At 38.0% G+C, this 22,492-nt stretch overlaps 1 protein-coding gene across 3 annotated transcripts in view; it reads left to right on the top strand.

The window, feature by feature from the left end:
• Window positions 1–22,492, top strand: part of MRVI1 (murine retrovirus integration site 1 homolog) — a 103,958-nt gene that overhangs the window by 36,267 nt on the left and 45,199 nt on the right. For all 3 annotated transcript variants that reach the window (XM_018076118.3, XM_018076119.3, XM_018076120.3), the window contains exon 4: window positions 12,358–12,478. The gene's annotated coding sequence lies outside the window, so the exon portion shown is untranslated. The remainder of the gene's footprint in view (window positions 1–12,357; window positions 12,479–22,492) is intronic.

Here is a 22,492-nt window from a genome sequence, read left to right as displayed (position 1 = left end):
ATTGGTATGTCCTGCACGACTGCTTTCCTAAGTCACAGAGCCATGAAAATCGAGAAAATGGGAACTCAACTGATGTGAGAGGGGCATATCCCACCACCAAGCCATATGTAACCCCAGAGAACTACATCTAGCTACTCTGAAAAACTTCAGAATATTTATAAGAGAATGATTTTATGCCATTCCTGGCGAATACAGCACCAAAATAGTGGCAACATAAATGTGTTGTGTTATGGGGGGGTGGCCAGCCACCTGCATTAAAATGTTTTAAAAGCAGCAGGTATCACCAGATCTTAAAAAACAGAGCAAACAAATGAAATTTTTTTCTTATATGGTACATGTTGTTGTGCATTCTTCATACAATTTTAGCAGTCTAGCTAAAATAATTAAATTTTAGATGCTAATATTTCCTCGTTCAAAAATGTAGATTTTTTTAGCTAGCAAGTTTCACTTTTGTCTGGCCTGAGGTCTTTGACCTTAAAGAAATCTCTGGGCAAAGCACCTGCCAAAGCATTGAGCGTGCTATAGGATAGACTATACAAGCAGTTTCAGGAGCTGAAGATTGATGGAAGCATTGTTTTCCCCTTCTTGTGATTACCTCCAGGGTCCTTCTGTGTCCCTAAATACCACAGAAACAGCAGGGGTTCTGTTTGTGGATGGGCCAAGCAAACAGAACCAAAACTCTGTCACTGTAGGTTTCTCCCATAGCAGGGGCAATAGCTTAACTCTGCTTTACAAGCTACTGGCTTCACCAGGTTTTTGGGAACTTGAAAATCTTTTGAGACCTCCATTTCTTGGCTAAATTTGGCCAACAGTGATTATAGGATGCTAGGCCAATGAACAACCAACTTAAGCAAAAAGTTTTCTTTCCCGGAGGACAGTAGTGCTAAAAGGCAGTAAACAACTTGTTCTTGCCCAAACTGGCTTCAAAGCAGTTGTTGCTATGATGGAGATGAATACAGATTTAACAGAAACACAACTTCTGTTGTAGACAAATGAAATATCTGACACTTGTGGCCTAGATATTTTGAGAAAATAAAACTGAAAAATGATGAATTACAGATGCTAGTAAAAATTCTGTAGCTGCGGAGAACTAGATGGAAGATTGAAACCATGCTGAGTCACAAGAGTCTACTTCAGAACTTGAGTTTGTGGGTAATAAAATAGTAATTCAAGGAGATGAAAGGAGGTCTGTTAGAATGCCTTGTCAGAGAGCCAGTAATGGTGCAAAGGACTGTCAGTGGACAGTGGGCATCAAAACCTGAAATGAGATTTGGAAAACCTACTCCCATTATGTTGGGGCCAAGCTTAAAATGCAAATGTTAGAGAAGTTTTTCAGAACCTTTTTTTACTGTCGATTTTGGGAACTAAGAATATCTTAAGTGTGGAATAATTTTTTCCTTATATTACAGGACTGTGCTAAATTGTCATCAACTCATCTTTGCCCTCTTCTCCTACCAGCATCCTCATGTTGCCATGCATGACTTCCCTATGGTGTTGCCATGCATGACTTCCCTATTGAGTGTGCTTTCCAAATCAAATCACCAAATTCTTAGTTTCTTTTGTGTGATCTCTTTCTGCCTCACTGCTCTTCTTTCAAAAGGAAGTTTGTCATTGTTTGCTCCTTTCTCCTAAAATAGTCCTGATATATCCCCTCCAAACTTACTATCCAATAATTTTACAAAATCTGCTGCAATTTTTTGACATTTCCTACCCTCTTCTCTCTTGTCTCCAGTTGTGAAAGGTTGTTTGGACAGAGTTTGGCTTGCTTATATTTAATAACTTTACAGCACCTGGCATAAGCAGAACTCTTAGTTAGGACCCATTGTAATACTTATAAATAAATAGTCTGAGTTGGCTAAAGGGCTGGATTAAGATCTGTGTCTGTTTTAGAGCTGAGAGCTCTGAATCACATGCACGTGACTCCTCTGCAGGTACCTGCATATAGTGTGGTAAATGTTTTGGGTTTATTTTCCCTCTTCATGCCCCATTTGTAGCTACACTCTCTCATGGGATGCAAGCAACTTCTGTGGACTTCAAGAGGAATTATTCCTACTCTGCAAGTGGAGAGCAGAGCCCATAAACTGGACTGAAGCCAACGTTCTTTAAAAGTTCACATGCCTTGTATTTGCTCTCTAATTTAGACTCCTTCTGACCAAACAAAGAGGGAGGGAGAGGGAGAGGAATGAAAAATAGTAGCATCTGTGTCAGTAAAAAATTCTAAGGGTTAACATAACATGATGTAAACTGTTTCATCTGTTCTTCCTACTTGCCTGTTTTAATCAGAAACGAGTAAGTAGAGCTTATATGCACTGAACTTGAAGAATGCTAATGGGATGTCTGCATCCTGTTGTACTCACAGTACTTATGCCAGAATAGGAAAGCCTTTAATTCTGTAATTCTCTGAGGCAGGAAAGGCTTTCTGAAGAGTTACTTTAAATTTAAACTCTCATTCTAATGTTAGGCAGCCTGTTGGATCTCTGAGTTAAAAATTGCTTCGGCTTTAGTTACTAGAGCCAGATGTAACATTGACCTTAAATGGTAAAAGCTCCCCAGAGTGAAGAGAGGCTGGCCTCAGGGAAAAAGAGGAATAACTCAAGTTTTAGGTAAGTCATCTCTATAACGGAGAATAAGCTCTTTTTCAGCCGTGAAGCAGAACGGAACCATGTTTCCTCCTTAAAGGTACAGTACCTTGTTGTTGGGATACCGAGGGGCTGGTTCTTTTCACCTTTTCTCCCCCACCCTCTTCAAATTCTACCTCAGATTTTAGCTGCTTAAAAACTGGGTGTAGTTAGTGGAAGCTCTCTCTTCGTACATGCTGTTTGGGAGTGTACAAGAATGAAGGCGAAAAAGCTGTATTAATTACGCTGAGACTTGATTAATAAAGGTACGTAGTCAGCAATTCAGGGCGACCTGATTCACAGATACTGTAGCTGTATTGTTAACCAATAGAGAGTCTTAGTGAGGAGCAATACATGTTAGAGAGAAAGAGATATGTCACAGATGGCTCTTTTTATCTTTTTTTTTTTTTAAGTTGTATGACTTCCCTTCTCATATGCTTCTAACAGTGCCAGAGTGGTTCACGTTGATGGGTTACCTACTCATCTGGAACTTATCTGTTATAAAACCATTTCCAGAGCCATTTCTCTATGCAATGTGTGTTTGGTTTTAATCCTGTTAGATGTAAATTAAGACCATGAAGTTGTGACTAATTGGAATGCTGTACAGAAAAAAAACAAACCCACCCTCATATGTTAAAGCATGTTTGCTTTAGTGTAGAAAATCTCATTATTTACTTTCCCTGATATTTCAGTCTCCAGTTTTATCTGTGCTGTTTGGTAGGTACCCTGCAATGAAGTGCATCTTATTTTCTCGGCAAATTAAAACACATTTTTTTTTACGAATATGTATGTTAAGGTCTTTTTTTCCTCCAGGCAGCAGTGTGTAAACAACATGAAAGAATGAGATCAGTGCAAGGAAATGATAGCTGAAATGGAAGACTTAGTTTCTGTTACTAACTCATATTAGTAGCAGTTTGTGTAAGGGAGTTGATTTTTCACGTCTATGTAGCATGGCTTCACCTGGTGAACAGTTCTCTGCAAGCAGTAATGAATTTCCATCTGTGCAGAATGATTAGACAGTAGTTTTTAGTTTATGCTGTGCAAAGACTGGGTGAATTTAGACTTCTGAGCATAGACAGTGTTCTGTGAGTGCTGACAGTTACTGCATTTGTATTTGATTTGGTAAATGTTGTGCATGCTTTAAAGAAAGTTTACTTCATCCAGCTTCAAGAGAATGTGACAGAGGCATCTTACTCATTAAAGCATTTCAGATTTTGTTGCAAAACTTGTAATAGGTTTCCTTTTATTTTTCTCTGGACTACCGTTAGTGCACAGCTCAGTACTTTTAGGTTAATATTCTATCTGACCTTTGTGTTTTAAATCAACAATTATATCCCATATCAGCAATTATACTGAACTTGGAGCTTGATAATCTAATGATACAACTCATAGAAATCTAAGTTTATTGGAACGAACAGTAGAAATTAAAAATCACTCCAGTGTATTTATTCTTGTATTTAATAGCCTCCAAAGGCCCTTGTTCTGATTTGCTTGTCTTGCATGTGTTACTTTACTTGTAATGTTTTATGCACCCCTTCGACTTGAGCGAGGATGTATAACTTTAGATGGTGTTTTAGAAGGTGCTCAAGTGTTAACTCCTCCAAGTCTGAACCAGTTATATGTTTTTAATATATGATATCTTGTGGCATTTCAGCAACTATTGTTCTTATTCCATACAATTCTTTTTTATTTTGTAACTTTAATGTATGGTGTAGTGCCTATATGCAAATTTACCTTCAGTGAAGATATTATGATGACAGTAACTGTAATTTAATGCAAAAACTACAAGTTGCTTATTTGTACATAGTGAAAATTGTGTGTTAACATCAGTACTGTGAAAAGTACCTGGGATTATCAATGTATTTGACTTATAAAAATCCATCTGCCTTACATCCTTCTGGATTAAGTTCTGAATTATCTGTGGACATAAAACTTGTACACCTCCTCGCTTCCTATCTTCTTACATGTCTGAGTCAGTTTTAATAACTATAGATCTATTTATCTGGGACCAAAACAGTGGAATTTGGGAATTTTCTAGCAGCCAGATTCATAGCTCCAGGGTTTAGCACCAGCCTTTTCCATCCTCCTTTGGATCAGTCTGCTTCCTGACAGCTTTTGAGGATAGTATGGTGTCAAATAACTTTTTGAAAAACTGGATAAGACAAAGTATGGCAAGTGAGGTGTAGGGAGTTGGTACTGAGAAGAGATTGATGTGAAAGCTTCTCCTTTCAGGGGTCATATGTATATGTTCTGGAGTTCTCTTGTCTTGTCTATTTGCTGTCCTTAGAGAAGTGTGTAAGTCCAGGAAAAAGAAGCATCAAATGGCTTATGAGTGGAAGGGGAAAGAAAATGCTTACTGTTTCAAGGTTTGTGGGTTATTTAAAGATCTGGGGGATTTGTGGGCAGAGAGAGATCTCTTCTGTCCTAACTTGCAGCCTTCCTGTAAACTAAGCAGATTTTCCTTGTGATGTGTTCTCTGCTTGTGCTTCCTTTGAAAAGTGGGTCAAAGAGATGTTTTGGATCTCAGTAGCACTGACAGAAAGGAAATCTGAGTGGGTGATGGATCTGTGTAAGCTTATAAACCAGTGACTCAAGGCATGAATTACTGCTTAGGTACATGTGTAATGGTATGCTGTGGAGAACCAAGACTGTGACTTAGGGTAGTGCTCTGAAATAATCAGCTTCCCTCCCTGGAAAGTGTTTCCTAAGAATTCTGAAAAGGAGAAAGGGATTTGATATTTGAGCAATAAGACTTGTAGCCTTGGGTTTTGTTGGAGAGCTTGGCCTCAAAAAGCATCCCTGGATTTAATTCTCTGAAGTAAATAGATGTAATAATTTTTTTCTCTTTATTTCTTAACTTTAGTTTATTTAAATGTACCTATCATTAATTTTACAATCTGAAAAATAATTTGAGAAATTCCATTTTACTTAGGAATTGCCAAATGTATTAAATATCTGAAAGATTTAAACAACAACAATGACCACCACGAGCCCTAACTAATAGCTTTTAAAATGCACGAAACACAAAGTCTTTAGGGATCTCAAGTCACTGGGGACCCATAGTGCTGTAGATATGATCATCTGTGGGTTTGGAAAAGCAAGGCCTGTAGAACATGATCTTTTTTAATGCTGACCCAGATTGCTGGGAGCGGGGAGGATGAGAGGAGCAGGGAAGGAAACATGCAAACCTGCCAGCTAACGTATGGCGAGTGTCTACGCAAACCTGAAAGGTTTTTTCCCCAACTAATGCTAAACCATATTCTCTTGTGTTTTGTCATGATACAAATTTATACTTCAGAATCGGTGTTGTCCCCTAATTTACCTGTAAATACACTTGGTGATTGTCCAAACAGACCTGCTGTCTAATGGCTATGAAACAGAGTCCACTGGGCTAGGTACTGCAATCTCTGCAAAGAGAAAAGGGGTTGAAAAGTTGGTATAACAAACTCCCATTTTATGTGGGAGTTGCACACTCTTGTCTTACCCATTGTAATGTTTTGCACCCTGGAAATGGATACACAATAGAAAATCTGTGCTGCTGGGTCAAGTACACCCATTGCTTTGGGGTAGGTGTTTGCCTTCTGGGTAGCATCATTGCTGTTTATAGAATTCTGCAGAATGTTTTGTAGTGCTGAAATTATACATGGGGAGTTTGACTCTGAGCCTCTGCTTTTGAAATCATCAACAAAGTTTCCATTGATTTCAGTGGTGACAGAGCAGGCTTTCAGTGAATACCTCAAAGGTAAAGGCTACGTTAGTTAGCAGGAAAGTGTCTGTAATGTAGGAGAATCTGAATAGGAGAAGTGGGTCTATTTTCACCCATCTTATATTGGACTTATAGGCATGCCCTAACAAACTACAGAATCTGTAGAATGAGATATTTTTCTGAGATTTTGGAAAAGAAAAATCTACTTTTTCAATTTCAAATGTTCCCCCAGTTTCTCTGAAATGTCTCTGAACAGGCCTTTTTAGAAGGAGGTGCACATATACACGTAGTAGAATATAATGAAGTGTAGTAAGTTAATTAACATTTCCTGTTAAAACTTCCAAAGCTGTGCTGAACTGTGCTGTAACTGCCGAATAGAAAAATAAAAATAAAATGTCTAGCCATAAGCTGAAGGAGAGGGAGGGAAATAATTTAACAATGGATAAAAATGCACACGTGCTTCACAATTTCAGCCACTGAATTTCCTGTATTTTTCTTTTTAAACAGTGAATGAAAGGGACTGACCTTTGGGCTCATGATAATAACATGAAATAATTAAGGACCTAGTTGCAGTGGAGGGTGGAATTTGTCCCAGGAGGAGGTGCTAAGTCAAGCCAATGTTCTGCACATCACCTCAGACTGGAAAACTCTTGGAAGCAAACCTACATATTGTGCAAGTATAATGGTGCCCATCATCTTGACCTCCCTGAGAGCTCTTGCAGTTAACAAACTTATCATTCCTATTCTTTGATAGATATAAATATAAGCTTTGCTCTAAAAGCTGTTTTGAGTAAGTGCAGTAGTTGGTGGAGCAAGCTGTAGGAAACCACACAGATGTATCAGGATTCCCAAGTATCTTAGGCACTAGAAGCAAGTTTAGGAAGACTTGAAAACTGCTCTCTGTTTGCTCAATGAATTAAGTGAAAATATCTGTAAGAGGCATGGAGAAAGAATCTGTGGGATATATTCTAAAACCTCAATATGTAAAACTCAGTTTTTATCTGCATGTTGAGCTTTTGGGATGTTTGAAATCTCTCCTGCATAAAGCACAACATTAAAATATCCATTCCAAAGTTCATATATTGTGTACTAATGGAATAGAGTCACTGGAATATTAAAAACTTGGTACTTGTGTGAGAAACTTTTGACATTTTCTGTTAGATTCATTTTTTTAAAAGTCTTTAACATTTCCTGTTTAGCAGATTTTAAATGTTTTTCTTGGTAAAATGGTAGATATCAATCATCTCACTTTATACAAAGCTGACATATAATTGTAACAGAAAGGTGAATAATACCTAAAGATCCCCCAGGAGATCTGTCCTGTTGCTGTTTGGAATTTTCCTGTCTAATAATTTGTTCAGGAATTTTACCAAGTGGTGGGTTTTTTTACTGATTGCTTGTAGAAATTATACAGAATTTAAAGGCCCCAGAGAAAAAATATCATACAAGAGAAAAGTAGCCTGGGGTTAATTGGCAAGAGTCAGGTCAAAGGAGGTGATACTCCCCTTCTACTTGGCCACATCTGGAATGCTGTGTCCAGTTCTGGGCTCCTCAGTACAAGAAAGACAAGAAGCTTCTGGAGAGGGTCCAGGGGAGGCCACAGAGATGATGAGGGGTCTGGAGCACCTCTCCTATGAGGAAAGACTGTGGGAGCTGGGCCTGTTTAGCCTAGAGAAGAGAAGACTGAGAGGGGATCTCCTTAATGCATATAAATATCTCAAAGGGGTGCCAGGAGGATGGTGCCAGACTCCTTTCAGTGATGCCCAGTGACAGGACAAGGAGAAATGGCTATAAACTAAAACACAAGAAGTTTCACCTCAACATGAGGCAGAGCTCCTTTCCATTGAGGGTGGCAGAGCACTGGAACAGGCCGCCCAGGGAGAGTCTTCCTCTCTGGAGACATTCAAAACCCATGTGGTCGTATTCCTGTGTCACCTGCCCCAGGTGATCCTGCCTTGGCAGGGGGTTGATAAGCTCCAGAGGTCCCTTCCAACCCTAAGAATTCTCTGATTCTGTGAGTCTTAGCATGCAAATGCTGAATTGTATTTCCTTAAACCACATAGCAGGCCAAACTCTCGCTTGTAAATCGCTGTTGCTGTGTTTGCTGTGGAGCTTTGCCCACGTGCATGAACTAAGGATCTGTTTCAAGGGATTTTGATCCCTCCTGAGAATCTGGCTCCACTTAGTAGGAAAACAATTTCCCTTTTTTCTTTTGCTTAACAGGTAAAGATCAGAGTTGATGGAACATTTTCCACTTCAGAGCAGGACCTGCTTGATTTGTTATACAGCTTTTTACAAAATGGGCACAGATCCACCAAGTTTTTCACCTAATCTTGTCCTCAGGTATTAGTAATATGCTTTCTCAGAACTAAGTCCTTTAAACTCACAACAAAATCCTTGAAACTCACAATATGCCTCTCACTTATCTGCTTGTATGATTCAGAAATTGTGAAGTTCTTTCTTTTGAAGGTGGGTATTGTACAATCATCCTGTGTGCTTATCTTCTGAGCATCTGCTTGGAAAATAAAACAACGTGCCATTTTGACATCCAAGAAAGTGCTATAAAAAGGCTGTTGCTATGTTTAAATGCCTACACTCAGTTGCTATAGCAATAAAAATATCAAAAATTATGGACGAATTGCCACAGTGCATTACCAGCCCTTTCCTGGACAGGGAGATTGTGGGACTGGGAATGTGACAGAGATGCTCAGTGTATTAGAGGGCAGAGTTGCCCCATAGTTCCAGGTGCCCTTCGCTGTCACGTGTGAGCAAAATGTGGCCTAATTGTATAAATCCCAAAGTAGCTGTGTCAAATGGGACAGTTGGATCCCTGCTTAATTCAGTTGCTTCTTCATGACTTGTGTGACAGAGTTCAATATCTTGACCAAGTTCCCATTTCTCTGCAAGACAAGCTGCTGAAAATGTTGACCTTTCTCTAAATTCCTTCAGTCTCATGATATCATGTGAAAATCAGAATACAGAGTGCACCTCCCTGTAACCTTACAATAGTCAGTGTGGAAAGCCCTTGTTCCTGAGGCAGTTATGGGAACCCTGCTATCAAAAAGAAAAGAAATTATATAGTAGCTAATGGAATCCTTAGCATCTCTCTGGGGCTCAAAGCCTTGAACATTCAGTTGCTTCTTGAAGAGAGCAGGAAATTCAACTTCCTTCACAAGGCATTTTCAATAGAGGAAGGCATGTTATTCTGGCAGCTGCGAGTTCAGTTATGGAATTGAATGGTTCCTTCAGACATTTCTATGCCTTGTTCTCTCTTCTACTGAGTAATGTTGGGGAAAAGACTTGGAAAAACTGGAATCTTGTTTGAAAGCAATAGAACTGTTTGGTTCTCTTTATTCCAATTTGCTTGAAGAATCCTCGAAATTGGCTCGAATTGCAGAACAGTGTGTTGGTCAGTTTGATTATGGTGATCCACAACAGTCCCATAATTATTTAAAGTGGTTTCCTTAACATATGCTTTGAAGTCCAGTTGAGAGGTCTGATAGCAAGAATGCAGCAGTGGTAGAAATACATATTTTTAATGTTTGTTTCATTTGTTATCTATTGATTAATATGCTTGTTCAAGGGTGTTTATGCTAGTAAACATATAGATAAAGTGATTCTTAGACACACTATAGTATAGGTTGAGGGTACACTTAAATTCTCCAGTACTTCTAAGTACATTTGGCCTGTTTTATTTTTGTAAAAAGTCTGAATAAACTACTACCATGTACTAGGATTATAGGTTTTCTCAAAATAAGAGTTACAATGTTATATGGATAGTTGCACCCCTCTCATTTCCACTAGCTTGTATTTGCAATTTCAATACAGTATTTTTCTGTAATGAATTTTGAGTATCTTTGGGATTTAATTGGAGTATTTCAATTTTGTGGGACATTTTGTAGCTTTACAGGTGCACAAACTTCCAGGAGTGTGGAAGGATGTGTCTTTCTCAACCTCTATGGGGATTCTTTGTTTACTTTCCTTCTCAGCTGTTCTGCACAGAGAACTGGACAATCACCTTTCAAAAGGGTTTATTCTTAAACAAAAATGTCAACAGCATTGATTGTGGGTTTGGTTTGTTGGTTGTTGGGGGGGTTTTTTAACACATTTAATAGGAGAGTCTGAACACTGGATCCATAAATATTTATTAATACCTGTTTAATTATTAAACTGTTCTTAAAATTCCCAAAGTTATCTTTTTATGTCAAGATTGGGAGATGCTTCTGTGGCAAATTATAATGTGCCTTTAAAATCAGCACATCTGTGCTTCATTTACAATATGGTAGCTTTTACTGTTGAGAATATGTGGTTATATGAATTACCCAGTTGGGGAGAGGGAGAAGACAACAGAGGAGGAGATGTGTGAAACTTAGAAACTGTAGCTTTTATTTTTCACGAAACTGCCAAATACTTCAAACACAGAAACCTGATTTTCCTCAGATCTGTGTCTATAGCACCCTCACCACAACTGATGACATCGGTTTGTTTTGTATTTAAAAGCTATTCTGTGTAGTCTCTCTTTTGGACACTGTACATCTGAACTTGCTTCTGCCATGGAAATGCAAATTGCTTGATACTGCCAGTCCCTGCAGCAGCTTTGCCTGGAACTGCTCACCAGCTTATTGCAGAGCAGGGGGAAAGAGGGAGACCTGAACAGACAACAAGGCTACCTAAGCTTTTGCCAAGGAAAGAAGTATTATATGGCTGTTGGTTAGAGACACACTTCACATTATATATGGTCCACTAGGCCTCTTTGAGTGTTAGCTATGCATTTTATTCTTTCCAAAATCTATTTTTGGTATTGTTTTCCTTGGAATAGAAACTGTGCTGTTATTCTGGTGGTCAGCCAACTATCCTTCCCCCTTCTTCCCTGCCCTCCCTTCATTCCCTCTGAGTACCCTTTGAACTTGTCCAACTTGTTGAATTTGTCAAGAGAGGACTGCAGAAGAATTACGTTCCTCCAAGTGAAAATCAGTGGTGTGGTAAGAGGAGAGACCCAGCTTAGAGCTGCTGAGGGGAAAGGCTCCCCTGTGAGCTGAAATCACCGTGGATCCTGTTTGCTCTGCCAGCTGGCAAGCGGGCACGTGTGAAGCTTAAAACCAGGCACAGCAAATGCTGTCCCTTGGCCCTCGAGATTGGCAGGAGATGAGGAGACAAGTGAGCTTGTTATGAGAGAGATAAGATACAAAATCGTTAAAATACAATACCTGAAGAACAGGTTTTGATAGCTCAGCTGCTTAGAAACGACTCGTTTCTTAATGATGTTACAAAACCGTCTTTTTTTGCACTGATAGCTAAAGTTTATTTTGGAAAATTTTTGTAAATGTCTGTGAAACAGATCGTGAAAGCTACAGACTGATAATTCTCCTGTGATTTCACACCAACTTCTAATAGTTGGTGGCAGCCCATATGTTTGTCTTCTTTCCGAAGCAGTGCAGAGCACTGTTAGATTGTAACACAGGCCCTCCTCTGTTTTGCAGATTTTTCCATTGAGGCTGCAATGCCTCAAAGGAAAAGCTCTGAGGTTGCTGCAATCTTTGGGAACAGTCTATAGACTCTGCTCAGTCAGCTCTTCAGGCATGTCAGTCAGGTTCATGGGAACGCTGGTAGTGGACAGGTTCTTCCCATGGCAAGTAAATGTCAGCCATCCGGGTAGGGGCAGCCATTCCAATTAGACTTTCCTTATGCAACAGATGTTTTGAATCTAAGCCAGGGAGAATAAAGTAATACCCAGAGACACTGGCCCTTATCTGCTTTCTGGTCATTTGAAGGAGGCAGCTGAGGCTCAGTAAAAAATGGCAGAATGATATCTCATTTGCTGCTAAGCAAACTGACTGCTTACTTTATTTTGGTTAGTCACTGATCAGCTGCTCTCCGATTATTTGAAAGAAATTAACCTGTGGTAACATCCTGTTTTCTTTCTTTGGTTGATCATCTGTTTGGGAGGACTTGTTTGTTTTGCTTGAACAAACAAAAAAAAAACCCCTTTTCTGTCTAGATAACATTAAATTTGTTTCTTATGCTTAAAAACAGGAAGCTCCTGCCTAAAGCATTCCAGCCATCAGATTGCTGAATATTCATTATCCTTTCCTCACCTGTGCTGCAGGGCAGTATGCTGACCTTGAGAGTTCCTGACCTTCAATTCCTCTGATAGGTAAGAAGCTTTCTGGTTGCATTTTCAATTTTACTTGTGTTATTTGAAACAGTTGGGCTGATTTCTCGTTTGTGTCTCATCCAGTGCAGTTAATAGGAGTCTTGTACATACAAGACTTGCATAGGTCACTTGTTATTCTGACAATTTTCAACATATTTCAGTAATTTTTTTTGTTGATTAACATATATGTTGGCCATTTGCTAGTTTTTAAATTAAATGCAGCTTCATAAACGAATTTTAATTAAATTGTTCCTTAAAAATTAGTATAAAAGTTACAGATGAGAATATATGGAACACAAAGAAAGTATTTTTAGAAGATAAAAATCATTGCTGGATTGTCTAAGTAATATCCAAAAGCTATATTTTTGTCCATAACTCTCAAACATAATTCCTCTGAATTGAATGCTCTGCCTGGATGGATGTTCAGGATATTCAAGTCATGTCATAAAATTCAGACTGTAACTGTGCGTTCTTGGGGACTGAAAGTGAAATGTGGTTTGGGGATGTGACAGAAGTGAGGTTTAGTTCAGAAGTGCACAAGATGAGACAGGCCCTATTAAACAACAAAATGAATGTAATAATTTGAACCCAGCCTGAAGCAGAAGGACACAACAGCAATGTGTGACAAACAGTTCAGGTGTGAGGAAGGAAGAGCCAGGGGCCAATTTCACCCTGGTGACTTGGGGAATGATCATTTCTTCTTCACAGTGGTGAATCTCTGCCCTGGTAGCAAGTGTTTATTTGAAAAGGCTGAAGAATTATGTTGATAGTGTTTTGAATGTTCTGAGATTCTTAAATAGGTCTTTTGAAAAGCAAACAAAATGGGGGGGGAAAAAAATCATCTTTCCAAAAAGTATTTGTAGGGTACAGTGAAAAGTGTGTCGTTATACAGTGAAAATATACAGAGAAGAACCACATCTCTTGAATAGTTCAGAAGTGAACTGTTTTATCCCTCACTTTCTTAAACACATAATTTTCTGCTGCATTTATGCTGTGAAATAATGATTTCAATGGGTGAAATTTCAGTGTTCTGGTCAGTTATAAGGATTGAGTAATGCACCAATGTAAAGCATATTCAGCATGTTTTCAATATTCAGACCTTCCTCAGGAATATTAACCTGTCATAGTAAGGATTACATCTGGGGAGCTTTGTGAAACTCAATTGACCAAGTAACTTCTGCTTGTTTCTACAGAGTAAATTGATTGGAAAAGTTACATGACTTACTAATGCCTGACTTATGGCTTGGTGTAGTTGAAGAAATACAAGGGAGAGTATGAAGAGAGTATGAACCCAATAAGTAAACTGAATAAAATTCCATTACTCCCCTCTGCTTCAAAAACTGAGGAAGAAAATGAAACTTTTTTTTAATACCAAAAGCACTAATGTTGTGTATTTGGTTACTCTATTGCTGAATATTCATGAAGCTCTGCAGTATGTTCAGTTAAGGTACTGGTTGCAATTAAAACAAGCTGTATGATTGAAATTTGCTTTTTGCTTCAACTTAGCTCAAAAGCACACTCAGCATCCATTTAGAATTGAAGTGCTCTTTTCTTTCGGGCATGTGATAGAAAAGTGCAATGCCATTCACTCAGGTTGGCAAGTAAATTGTTATGGAAAATATTGTAGATGCCATGTTTGTTTATCTTCTAGATTCCATTGTTTCTTCAGAAAATAATTTCTGAAATAACTGGATAATGAGAATTTCAGAAAAAAAAATCACATCTGGCTCTGAGATTAAATTTAAATATTTCCTTTAACAAAAACACAAAAAAATGCCATGTTCAGTTAGTAACTTTATCCTCTTTGTTCTGTAAAAATATACTTTTTTTTTTTTGTCCAAGAAGGTTAAAAACATAACACTTGGAGGGAACACTTAGAAAATGAATTTGTAGGTTGTCTTTAAGCTCCATGGAAAATCAAATAAACATTGTTCTAACTAAGAAACATTAACAACAACAAAAAAGTTTGTGTTGGAAAAAAAATCTTTACATGCCTTAGAAACGTGTTCAACACAATTTGACATCACTTTATTTGCACAGATCAAACACTACCATTGGTATTAATTTATCTTTAGATAGATTGGACTTAGTTTTTGCATAGATTAAGACATTATATATCTTGTTTGTCAAGCTAGCTTGGCAATTGTTACTTGTTTGTAGTCAGTTATTAGGTATTATAAAGAAGAAATAAAGGAAGGATGCAAGAAAAAAGATTAGTGGAACATACACTAAATGTTTATAGAAAATCTAGTGACTCTAGTTCTAAGTTCTACCTTTCTTATTTCTTGCAATCTGTGAGGCAAAACAAAACTACTGGGAAGATGGTTTCCTAACGTCTGCAGCCTGGGATTTGGACTAATAAAGAGAATTAAGATTTTAATTCTTAAGAATTTAATTTCTTGGCCAATATAATTAAGAATTAAGAGAAGGATGGAGGCTGTCTCTCCTTAGCTCACTGTTCCTTCCCCTGCCCCAGGCAATTTCTTTGGAAGGTAATCTGAAGTCACTTCAGGAAAAGGGGGTTATATAAAAAAGGTTCATTTTAGCCTAATGAAGTTTGTCTCCCTGGGCTTCCCTGTTGTCGTCTGAGAAGAGAGAGGTTCCTCCAGAATGCAATTCAGAGAGCCTAAATTAAGTTCCTGATTTTAGGACAAGAACTTAAGTTGATTCAAAAACAAACAAACAAAAATACCCCACAAGCCAACCAACCAAGACTGGGGGAGACAAATGGCCTTAGGCTAAAGTGAGTCTTCAGGAAAGGTCCCCTTTTTACATATTCTCACCCCTCTCTCTCTCTGTTGAAGGTCTGTGGTATTATAATAACTCTTGTATTGAAGAAGATGTACAGGATTAAATAGGTGCAGGTTCTTCTTCTCTTGATTCTTCTCCCCCACAGAACATAAAATTTGGTGTTACTGGTTTTGAAAGAAACATATGAAAGAAATCTTAGATCAGTATTTAGCAACTGTATCCAGCCATATACAAACTGATGAATCTTTGACAGAAACCAGCATTTTCAGTTGACAAGTGAAAGCAAATATCTGTGTTGTCTGGAAGAAAAAAAGTTCACTTCCTTGACTTATTAAGTTTTGATATCTTTATATCAACTCTAATAACTACAGTAGGACTGATGCAACGCTGGTGTTCACTTTAACAGAATTGATAGAGACAGGTAAACTGGAGACAGTTTCATAATGGGTATCAAATCACAATTCCTAAGGCAAAAGTGCAAACATGAGCTTCAAGGGGAAGAGGCATACTGAGATGAGAATTTGATTTTCGGATGTTGGAAGAACTGTTTGTCATGTTCCTTTGCTTGTCTGTGCTCCCAGGGTTTGATGTTAGTAAGCTTCCCTTGCTCACTCCTGGCCTGCAGGCCACACAACAGGAGGATGAGATATGATGCCCTAAGGTTAAAGGCATAATAGCATTTCATCAAAAGAGCACAGGGAAAACTTGCAAGTTTAGAGGCAAACAAAATGTACAGTTTGTCTCTTCAAAACCTTTCTGCAGTGAGTGGAAGCTTTGATTGTGCTTTGTTGAAAAGAAAGGAGGTTGCTTACAAGGTTTGGTAGACAAGAATTAAATATAATTTTTCTGTTTTGATCTTGTGCATTTATGATGTAAAAACTAGCAACAGTGCATGAAAAATTATATATATTATCTGTTTGTTTTTAAGGCAACCTTATTGTGGAATTTCTCTTTGAGATTCAATTTACTAGGTGTACAAGGAAAATAATACTTACAGTGTGAAATAATTTTACAGTTGTGAAGTGGCTGGTATATAATAGTACTAATTTCTTTTTCAATATTTTAATATCTCAAGGGGAAAGGTCATCCATTGTATCTTGGACCGATCTTATATTTTTTTTTTTACATTTCCTTGCCTACTAAACCCTGATGCTTATACAGAACTGAAGAAATATTAATTAGAGAAGGAGAAGAGAGACTTCCAGCCTCTCTCCCAGAAAGCTGGGGTTTATTCCTACCACTATAGGTTCTGTGAGAGGAAACCAGTGGGAGTGCAAGAGCATCTTAAGACATTCCCCCAATTTGTACCATTTGAGCAGAGATTATTCCCGTGTTTTTTCTGACTCAGCCACACGTGAGGCATTTGGACCAGCAGTGTAGGCAGCACTGTACAGCTGAATGTACATGATAGGGAGAGGTTTCATCTCAATATAAAAAGAAATGTTTTTACAGTGAGAGCAATCCCTCAGTGGAACAACCTCCCCAGGGCTGTGGTAGCATCCCCAGTGCTGGAGGTTTTCAAGTTATGGTTGGACAGGATGCTCAACAATCTCATCCAGGCTCCCTTTCCCACAAAGGATTGGGCCAGTTGTTCTTTAAAAGTCCCTTCCAAACTGGGCTGTTCTGTGATTCTGTGATAATAAGGAGGAAAAAAGATGGAGAACAGCAATCAAGAGGTGTGTGAACCTTCATGCCAGTCTCAGCTTCTTGATATTCTGGGGGAAGAAGGAGGGGAAGAAGATTCCATACTGCTTTGCACCTGTGTCTTCTACTAAATAGTATTGTAAGCAAATGGAATTTTCTTCATAATTGGGAATGTCATTTAGTGTATGTGTGAGCAAATATGTTCATGTATGTGTAAGACTGCAAAGTTTGAAAACTGCTGGCTCACTGTCTTTTCTTCTGTGAAATTCAGTTCCTTTTTGTTTGATGCATCTTTAAGAACTGAAAATACTTTCAGTGACTTGCCATCCAAATAGCCTCTAGAAAACATCTGAAGTTTGTTCATATGCAAGAATCTAAAACGTGACAAAGCAGGGAGATGCCAGACATTCTTCAGATTGAGATATGTTTACTTCTTCAAGGAGGCTACTTAGGAATCCAGCACAGTACAGACCTATGGCAGCAGGATCTTAATTCTGGCTGTGGTTATAGCATGTACTGTTTGTATTGACTAGAAAAATGTAAAAGTCTTTTTCTCCCATTACTTCTTTCTGTCTGTTCTGTCCATCCCTTCCTTCAGCATTGCTAATTACTCAGGATGGGCAAAAAGGAAATTTCCCTTTGTTCACTTTCTCACAATCAGTCTCTCTCAGAAGTTGAACTTGCTTCCTCCAGTGAACATTCAGCCTCCACAGCCAGGTCATGCAAACCATTCACCTGATCCCACAAGAGAATCATGTTCATGCTACTCCAAAAGCAGAAATGTCCTTTAACCCTCACTGTTTTCGACCATCTGCAGGTCAGGCCTTTCCAGGCCCAGAGGCTGTACAGAACTACCACTGTACCTGTCCTCTGAATGCATCTAATCTGTTTTTGAACTGTTTTATATCCTCCAATTCCTTTACAACTTACTGTGGTAACAAATTCAATTATTTAATTATATACTGTTGTGAAGGAGCTTCTTTTGTACTATAAGCTATAACTAATAACTGCTTTTGGCATCCTTATGTACTGCATGGACTTCTGAGCAAATAATTGATAGGCCACCCTCTCCAGTCTCTTCATAATTTTCTAATCTGTTTCTATCCAGAACTGTCCCTTTTTCAAGAGGAATTGCTCTTGTCTTTTTTCCGTGGAAACCATTTGCAATTTCTGACCATTCATTCTTCTATGAACCCCTTGTATTTATATTGGGGTTTTTTTAGGGTTTTGGTTGGTTTTGTTGGTTGGTTGGTTGGTTTTTTGAGATGTGACTTTTTTTTGAGAACTGTTTTAAAATTTGGGCCCATATTCTATTAATTCTTAATATTTTTGCCTTTTTGGCTGCTGCTGAATGCTGTTTTCTGAGAACTATCCAAAATTACTTGGATCTCTTTCCCGACAGGTAAAGAGCTCAGATTTTAGCCTTAAGCTGCTTCTTTTTCCCCTTGTGCATTGATTTGCATTTTTCAGCAGGGCCTATTTCACCTGCCATTTTATCATTCAGGTGCTCAGTATCCCATGAACTGCCTTGGCTGTCTTTAGATATGATTTTCCCATTTCACCTCTAATCACCTGCACAGACCCTCTTTTCCAGATTCTCCATGACTCTGTTGAACACCTCAGTACCTGTGGAAGTTTAATCTCTGCAGGAGACAGAGACCTGTAACTCCTGTCCTTTATTTTCTTCCTTAAATGACAAGGAGTATTTCCCTTTTGTCCTGTGAGAGCAGAGTTTCCTTAAGGGGCTTGGTAGACAATTTTGTCAAAACCTCTCTTCGAAAAATGCATATTTCCTCTATTAAAATGCTTGTTGACTTTTGTAAAGAAATTTAATGAAACAGCAAAGTTTGGAATGTTGTACAGTCCTGTATTAATTTATCATTCTCTGATCTGCATCTATTTATTAATAAAATACATTAATTTCTTATCTAGGACAGTTATTACCTAAAAGTTAAGAACTAGGATGAAAGTATTAAGTGAAAATAAAATTATAAAGCAATCAGTCCTCAAATAAGAGGTTTGTTTTGTTTTGGCAGAACAGCAAAACAGTTCAAGGGCAACATCAAACTATTGAAGGAGGTGTTTGGAAAGAATGAACATCATTCATTGCTTGTACTTTGTCTGTCTTTGTTTGCCTTTGTCTCAGTCTCTTTAAGGCTTTTTATCTGCTTGCCACTACCTCAGGTAGCTCATGCACAGCTTTTTGTTGTGGCATTTGCCAGAATGTTGTCCAGAGGCATTCTAAAACCCCCAAAATTTGATTAATAATAAAACTTTTGAAGCACCAGTATTTCAGCATTTCTTCTATAAAAGATTGGTCTTATCTGTGTAGTTCTATGAGATGGTTAAAATTACAATGAGTTCCTGTATCTTCTTTTAAGACACATTTTCTAAATATTTTACCCAGTTTTGTATTTTTTTATTTCATAATATATTAGACTCATGAATCTTTTTCATTCCATACCTTTCTACACCTGTTTTAAATTTCAAATAAAGTAGCCACATTCCATTAATTTAATATAATCATGTTTAATATAATCATATTTAGTTTATTTCCTTTATAAGGAAAGAAAAACTGGTAAGATAATAAACCTTAATGTATGCAGACTATAAACTTATTGTACACAAATTGTTTTTAAGTAGGCAAATACAAAATGCCATTTTGAGTCATTATATATAAAGTTATAAAAAGAGCATAATTAGATACACACCACAATTTCTTAATAGAGTAATGACAGCAGCAATATTGAGTTGACCCCTGATATGTCCTGTTTCTCTTTTAAAGCCTCACAGAATATGAGTAACTCTGCTCCTTTTACACCCTTCTCACTTTCCCCATTTTTATTTTCGGTTTTGAGGTGAAAATTTTAAAACCTAGTATATAAAATATAACCCCCAAAGTCCAGAGTTCTTTCTCCCTGCAGAAGGAATTCTGTGGTTCAAGCTCACCTCTGTGCTAGGGCCTCCCTGTGCATAACACTGATAAAACCATATTAAATGACTCTGGGGTTTTTATAGATGTTGATGAGATGAGATTATGCAGAAAGCTGGTACATTATTTTTTGGATCAGCTCCTGGATATAATCAGGGATGGAACAGTGTTGGCTAAATAATTTTATGAGGGAAAGATTTTGACAAAGGACACGAGGAACATTTTGCTACATTTGGCTTGTGCTATTCCAGAAGAGCAGAGCTGTTGTTTTCCTCAAAGCTTTGTTCTGAACTGTCTAATTACCCAGAAAAATGTGGCTTTTTGGTACAGTACATACCAACCAATGCATAAAAATTGCTTTCTTGTTCTGATAGCTTTGATCTTTATTATAAACTGTACCACTTCTGGGTTTTGGAGAACAATCACTGAAAATGTAAGAAATAAAGTTAGTAAACCATCTGTTCTTAAGGTGTTGTATTTGGTAGCTTTCTAAAAGAAAATGAAAAGTCACTTTTCTTACCATGCTTTCTAGCAGATGCAAGCCAATAAGAATGGTTTCCAAATTAGAGTGCAAATAGTAAAGCTCCTGAATCTAGAACTTTAGCAAGTAACCAAAATAGGCCTCATTTTCTTACTGCTGAGAAGAGTTTAAAAATCAGAGGAATTATATACTTCATTCACTTAAATCATCAAAGGTTAGCTTCCACATTTGAGAATGCTTCAGAAAATGAAGTATACATGTGCAGGATACATCTGTGTTTTCTTAGAGTGAGAAAACCAGCAGGAGATGGTTAAAATCTTCTTTGGGTCCTCAGTGTTAATATCTTGAAGATCAAGTCGTACAGAACGATTGAGCTGCTATTGGAGTGGGTGCTGTTTCTGTAGGCAAAGGCTTTGTAGGACAGATGGAGTGGAAAGGCAACTGTGGAATTATTATTTTTTTTTGGTACTAGCAATAACCATCCTTCATTTTGGATCCCAACAGAGTGCAGAACTTTGAGAACACAGGAAATGGGGACTTGCTTTTCTTTTTTCACAAACAACTGTTTGCTTTCATTTTCAGACCTTCCTTTCTGCAAGTCAGCAGATCTCTTTCTGCAGTGATAAAGCAGTTTCCCCACGTGAAAATAAAGGGCTCAGGTCTAATTTTCCTGAAGCTACCTCATCTCCATGTCAAATAAGGATAAAACAAGAGCAAATTATTTCTCCTGTAATTTTGGCTGTGGGTTCTAGACTTGCAAAAGAGTTCGTCTCACAAAGTTCAAAGCTCATCTCACCAAATGTTATTTATGACTAAAGTTTAAATTAGTGCTGTGGCTGCATTATAAAATACTATTTTAAAAAATGCAGGTGAATATTTTACTGTATAAGATATAAGAACAGCCATGTCAGGAGCACTCCTGATGGAACAGTTTCTGTGCTAACAACCATTGATGTGTGGAGTTTGGAGTATCTATTTTACCTCTCTCTTAATTACTACATCATCCTGTCTGATGCAACACCTTTGCAGCCCTTAAATCATTAAATCAAATATTCTTTGTTGCTTTCATCTTGAAATTCATAACTGTCTCAATGAGGCCAATTAGAAAAAAAGAGACTTTGAAGAATTTGTTGATGTTTCAGCTAACATGTGTACCTCACTGGGGGGGGGGGGGTCATCAACTCCATTTCTACCTTAGTCAGTCAAATGCACACTGAATTTCTTTGCCAAATTCATCAGTAATAGGGTGGTCTCTCGGTCTCTGGGTATTGTGGGTCTTTCTTTTAAATCTCAGCAGAAAAAAAACTAGAAAACCAAGCTTCCTCCAAGCTTCTGAAAGTCTAACTTTACATAGTACATAGATTGAACTGTCCAGTAAATGCAAGGCCTCTTCCCATCACACTTCTTAAAAATTAAATTTAAACTAAAGACTAAATCAGTTCAGGAATGCTCACTGCCAGAACTTCATAGTGTAAAAATGACACTGTGTGACTGCATCTGAAGAGTACTTTTGTCAGCAAGGAATAACACAGGGCACAGAAATCTGCAGATGATTCAGCAATACAAGCAAAAGACCTTCTGCAAAGCATATTTGCAAAATCTTGTGTTGCATTAATAGGTCTTTTGAGCAAGAAAGTACTTTTGGCTCTCAATCTGCATTGACATCACACCTGAATGAGACACCAAGGACTTCCTACCCCACCCCACCTCTTTGGGTAATACTGAAGTTGAGCAATTGTTTCTGAAGCTTGATAAGAGAAATTAATCTAGCTGCTGGTTTTCAAGTTGTGTCTGTTTCTAGGAAAAAAGGCTAAAAGATGGTGCTATAAAATGTTACTGCTTTTTCACACATATGCTGGCATGAGGGAAGAGATGTATATGTTGGGTTTTGCTTATTCACAGGCAGCAAGGCCTGCAGATTTGTGTACTCCAGGGGTGAAATTTAGGACTGTTTCTAGCAAAACCAACAATTCTTGTGATCTAATATGCAGAATCCCTGGATACAAGTTGGCACATTACAGCCTGGATGAGTTAACTACCAGGTCAGTGGAAAAAGCAGCTGAATAATTAGATTCAAATAACATAGTTCTTACTACTGGCATTCCATTTCACATGGTGTTACTAGTCAAGTCCCTCGAGGGTCTGCCCATTTAGTAGACATGGAGGGCGAGTAGAAATACATTCTCACCACATCTGGGCCCCCAGG

Source organism: Manacus vitellinus, unplaced genomic scaffold, assembly GCF_001715985.3.
Source record: "Manacus vitellinus isolate BGI_N305 unplaced genomic scaffold, ASM171598v3 scaffold_30_pilon, whole genome shotgun sequence".
In the NCBI taxonomy this organism is placed as follows: domain Eukaryota; kingdom Metazoa; phylum Chordata; class Aves; order Passeriformes; family Pipridae; genus Manacus; species Manacus vitellinus.
The sequence above is the reverse complement of the archived record's forward strand: the minus strand, read 5'-3'. Positions and strand labels throughout refer to the sequence as shown.